Source organism: Piliocolobus tephrosceles, chromosome 4, assembly GCF_002776525.5.
Source record: "Piliocolobus tephrosceles isolate RC106 chromosome 4, ASM277652v3, whole genome shotgun sequence".
In the NCBI taxonomy this organism is placed as follows: Eukaryota; Metazoa; Chordata; class Mammalia; order Primates; family Cercopithecidae; genus Piliocolobus; species Piliocolobus tephrosceles.
In genome coordinates this window covers 171,050,544-171,056,371 of record NC_045437.1, presented here as the reverse complement: position 1 = coordinate 171,056,371, position 5,828 = coordinate 171,050,544, and the positions used below count along the sequence as shown (strand labels likewise).

Below are 5,828 nucleotides of genomic sequence, written 5' to 3'. Positions count from 1 at the left end.
ATAATAATAATAAGGGAGCAAACTAAAATGCAACGAAAAGCAATGTAGCTGGTGCTGTGGGTGCCCAGAAGAAGATCCTGTATCCATGTATTTAACTTTTAGAAGCTTTAAATATAATTGGCTAGAATTCATTTTTCAAATACAGCATCTGTTTTTAAAATTAACTCCCTTTTCATAAAGCGCACTGTTGGTGTAATCTTTGGTTTCAAGCTCTTTGCAAGAGACCAATACTCTCTAAGCATCTGAATAATGCAGAGTAAAGATTCAGAGTCCTGCAGGTTTTCTTCAGACTTGGGAGACTGAGGATTCATGTACTTAAGATCAGGGGCATATAAAAGCAACCTACAGACTCAGGTTACAGGGTGTGATTTTCTAAGTCAATATTCAGTTTCACAGCCAGAATCTGTAAAGAGAGAACAAACCATGAAAAAAGTAACAATTTTATGGTGGTTGAGATGATATAAGTTCCTGGAGTTTTTTTAAAAAATCAGTTTTTAAAGATAAACTAACTAAAACTAGTCTAAGAACTGAAACAGAGAATTAAAAGATGGTAGCACACTCAAAGTGCACGCTGGGTCTTGAATAGCTAACATGTTTCAAGTAGTGGAGGAATATGTGCTAAAATAGTTACCTACTTAATTGCCTACTTATCTAGTTAGCAGTGATAATGTAAGCTCCTGAAGAGCAGGCACTGTAGGTCTTTCATGTTTACATCCCAGGAAACACAAACTATATTTCCCATGGAAATGACAAGATAAATTCCTGTTGAATGGAACAATTTTGGTAAATTCTGTATGATTCCTATTCAAATTGGAAAGAATTAAAACAGATAACACTAATTTTTTTTCAATATTTACATCACAGAAATCATAAAGCAATATCTGACAGAACAAGAAACATAAATTCAAGTAACTTACTGAAGACCTGAATTTGGGGAATATGTCATCATATATAGCATTTCTGTGAAAAAAGAATCAAGGAAACAAGCTTACATGTGATATTTTTAAAAGAATAATCTAGACTCATGAACATTTAGTATGTGGTATAGTTTGGATTTGTCTCTCTATCCAAATCTCATGTCAAATTGTAGTCCCCAATGTTGGAGAAGTGGGCTGTTGGGAGAGCTTGATTGGATCAAGAGGGCAGACTTCCCCCTTGGTGTTCTTATGATAGTGAATGAGTTCTCACGAGATCTGGTTGTTTAAAAGTATGTACCAGCTCCCTCTTCTTTTTCTTCCTCCTGCACTAGCCATGTAAAACATGTCTGCTTCCCCTTTGCCTTCTGCCATGATTGTAAGTTTCCTGAGGAAACTGGGGAGCCAGCCATACTTCCTTTACAGCCTGCTCAACCATGAGCAAAGTAAGTCTCTTTTATTTACAAATTACCCAGTCTCAGGTAGTTCTTTATAGCAATGTGAGAACAGACTAATACAATATGTTCATATTTGTACTCTGGCACAGGCTTCACTAGATGTATGGTAGCCATTTCAACTAAAAGCAATTTGAAAAGTGAAAAATCATCTAGATTGATAATCCAGTAGAAGTTTTACTCAACCAGCAGACTTTACTCAAGAAACATTGCATGCCCTGGGGGACTAGATCAACTTTCCATAAAAGGAATTCAAATTTTACATCCTATCCCTATGTCTTTCCCTCAGTGAAAATCAGTGAAAATTTCTTTCCTGGCTCAAAACCTAGATCTGTACATTTTTTTTTTATCTGAATAAACAAAGATAATTATTTTGCATCCTGAGCATGAGGTCATATCATTCATTGAGAAGAGAGGTTCCATTTGTAGCAGTCACTATTAATTCTCTAATAGTCATTTCTCCCATCCTCCTTGCTAACAGAACCCCAGTGTAGTTCAGGCAGCCCTGTGCCCAGTCCCATGGGATGAGTAAGGAAATGTATAATAATCAATCAAGGGCATTCCATTGCTCTTGGCTGGTGATTAGCCTACAAGTGGATATATGATCTACTTCTGGCTAAACAGATGTAAAGAAAGCATTTTTTTTTCTGTGATACAGTCAGGAATGCAAGGACAAAGAGCTCGCACCTCCTACCCTCCCTTCCTATCTGTGTGTGGTGTGGATATGCTATGTAGAGATGTGACAGCCATTTTGCAATCATGAGGTGACAAGCTTGTGAAGGAACGCCAATGCTATGACGTTAAGTAAACGAAAGGACCTGGGTCCTTGATGGTAACTCTGAGTCACTGGACCTATCTGCAGATGGTTTATCTCCATGTCTTATTGAGTGAGTAAATAAAAGCTCTCATGATTTACAGTTATGTAAGGCTCTCTGATAAGTGCTCCCCAAAGCATCCTAACTATCTACAACTCTTAGACATTGAGGCAAGGATAATTTAAAATTTAACCAATCCTGCTTCTCCTATATTTTCTATAATCCAACCACATTTTTCTCTTTTCATCAACTTTCCTGTGAACTTAGATCACACGGTTCATCATTCACTCATACACTTATTATTACATTTTAACTCCCTCACACCTTTATCCTTCTGTTGCACTTGCTCAGCAAAACCCCATCCTAGATCAATCAATCTCCACATTTCCCATCCATATCTAGGCTCCTGAATACCACCAGAGAGAATCATAGAGTCAATAGATGAGTGTTACCATAAATTCAGTCTGCATTCTCAGTTCAGTCCTAAGGAATAACCTATAATCCTTCTCTGCATCTCTAGTTAGTCACTCTCCCAACAACTGTTTCAAGCCTTCACCAACTCATCCCTCCCTGTCTACGTACATCTCATTTCTGCTTTACAGGCCTCCCTCAGTTTCTCAGCAGCCACTCACAGTTACCTGCATTCACTCTCACCATTGTCTTTTTTGATTGTAATCATTAGGTTGTTCACTAAATACCCTAATGATCCACCTTTATAGCGCTTGTTAAGATCACACTAGCTGATCCTCTAGTATTTGGACAGTGGTTAACGAGTTCTCACCAATAGTGAGGGGAAATGACATGTGTTGCTTTGGGGCCAGAGCATTTCATTGCCAGTGAGGGCTCCTCCAGAACTTTCTTCCCCTCTGTCCTGGAAACCAACAATATCTCAACTCCATCTAGGTGACTATAATGAACAAAGCAAAAGTAGACATGTAGCATGAACAAGAGTTAAACCTGTTAAAAAAAAAAAAAACTAAGATTTTGAAGTGTTTGTTATTGTTGCATAATATAGCTTATTCTCACTGATATGTCCTTTCTCCTACATCACAAAATATTGTGTCTCCCCTGTCATCTCTCAGATGTATCCTTCCACTTGTTCTCCATCCTCAGAGATGCTGTTCCATCAATCATTCTGTCTCTCTTTCTCTCTCTCCATATATATATTGTGTGTATACATGTGTGTGTATATATGTATATGTATATATGTGTGTATATGTATATATACATGCACACATACACACACACATACATGAGGATTATATATATATATATATCCTCAACCTTTCCTTCATTCCACATTTATCTTTAAACTTTTCCTTCACTCCATTTAGTATAAAAATTTGTTTAAAGTAGTGTTACAGCTTTTTTAGAATTTGTCTAGCAGGCTTTCTGGTTTTCACCATAAAATGCCCCACATGGATTAATTTTAAAAATTGTTGAAAGTAATCCCATATTTTCAATCTTTTAAAAATGTCCATTATTGACCCTATATATTTCCGTAGCTTCCATCTTTATGTCTCTCCCTTATAAAACACAAGTGGGCCAAGTCCTACTGCCTTGCTTGAACAATATAGTCTTTATGTACTGCATTCACTTGCACTCTTCCCATTTACTCTTCATCCCATCATAATCTCATAGCCACCCCACACCATTCTACGACAGCATTCTTCCCAAAATTATATATGCACTCAGGTGCTAAACTGAATGGACCCTGCACTGGACATGCTGGCCTATCTTCCTCTGTACATACTTCTCCGTCTTTCTTAAAATGGCCCGTTCCCAGACCTTCTGAATGAATCTGCTGTGCCATGGCCTACTGGTTCCATCACATAGACTTGGATGTACTTTCTACCATGAGGCTCCCCAAGAAACTCCCCAAATCAGGCACAGCTGATTAGCCATGAGAAGACACCTAATCTAAAGGCAACAAATCCATAGGAAAGGCCAGAAAATTATGACTTGTGTACAGGTTCATAAAAAGGATATTGGCTAAGTTTTCTTTCTCTCATGAATTTGAACTAAGATCAAAGGAAAGTTGGCATTTGGTGATGAGGAAACGGTCCTAGGAGTCTATGAAAAATTGGAACTGGGTCAGCACTATGGCCATATACAAGAAACCACAGAGCAAGGTATTAGCTGAGAACAGGTAACTGGGCAGCAACTCAGAGATGGCCTCTGGAGAAGGGGTAGAGTGAATAGCGTTGGTTACTACTGGCCTTTCAGACCCAGTGGCCAGTCTTTTTGTGGTCCAGTTGTGCTTGGTTTTGTCTCAGATTTATATAAAATTCTATAAATTATCCTTAAAATGAATCCCTATTACTATAATGTGAGTGGATTTTTTCTTAGCAAAAAGTTCTTTTAACCCTTATTTCATTTTACCCCCTTCTAGCATTTTGCAATATTGACCAATACCTCTCTTGAAAGTTTCTGCCGCCTTGCTTCTCTGACAGGAGGAGCCTCTGCTTCATCCTCTATTGATACCTCTCATTTCTTCTCAGTCTCCTTCAATGGCTTCTCTTCCTCTGCCAATCTGTTAAATGTGAAAGTGCCTGAAGTTTTCCTGTTGGCTTTGGTCCACACTCCCTGGACACTTTACCCACTGTCATGTCTTCAACTCCAACGTAGTTGCAAACTCTTAGGATTTAATTCTGTCCAACTAACATGAATTTTTGGAAAATCGCTGTATTAGTCAGGGTTCTCTGGAGGGACAGAACTAGTAGGATATATATATACATGAAAGGGAGTTTATTCAGGAGAACTGACTCACGTGATCACAAAGTAGAGTCCCATGATAGCTCATCTGCAAGTTGAGGAGCAAGGAAGCCAGTGGTGGATCAGTCCAAGTGCCAAAACCTCAAAAGTAGAAAAGACGACAGCACGGCCTTCAGTCTGTGGCTAAACCACTGGTGTTAAGTGCAAGAGTCTAAAAGCTGAAGAACTTGGAGTCTGATGTACAAGGGCAGGAAGCATTCAGCATGGGAGAAAGATGAAGGCCAGGAGACTCAGCAAGTCTGCTCTTCCATCTTCTCCTGCCTGCTTTATTCCAGCCACACTGGCAGCTGATTAGATGGTGCCCACCTAGACTGGGTGGGTCTGCGTTTCCCAGTGCACTGAATCTCCTTTGGCAACACCCTCACAGACACACCCAGGAAAAATATTTAGCATCCTTAATCTAATCAAGTTGACACTGAATATTAACCATCACAATCATATTTCATTTGTTAAAACAATCATTCAATTATTAGTCATAAGACTTTACTTTTTTCATTTCTAAGATAGTTTGTAACATTGTAGTGAAGGTCTGTGACCAAGTTCTCAACACTATCATTCATTAGTGACAACCTTTCAACAAACATCTGATAAAGATGCTGCAGTAGAAAATTCTGGAGCAAATACATAAAATAAATTATTCAGCTGAATCTTTGGTTTAAATTTGCTCAAAGGGTTTTGTTTGTTTATGTATAAGAATTTTGTAATTTCAATTTTTATGCAGAAAAGTGTGTAATCAAAGTAGTTATTAAGACTGAAGTCAGCCATGAGTTGGGAAAAAAATCACTACACACACACACATATATTATCTATGAATATATTATATATACATACACATATTTATGACCGATGGAAGAAGGAAGTCAGGAATT

The 5,828-nt window shown here is 38.2% G+C and overlaps 1 non-coding gene across 1 annotated transcript; it reads left to right on the top strand.

Annotated features, from left to right (window-relative positions):
• Window positions 1-3,537: 3,537 nt before the first annotated feature.
• Window positions 3,538-3,601, top strand: LOC111531012. Its single transcript, XR_002728103.1, has one exon. It is a non-coding gene; the product is annotated as a U7 small nuclear RNA (small nuclear RNA).
• The last annotated feature ends 2,227 nt before the right edge of the window (window positions 3,602-5,828 follow it).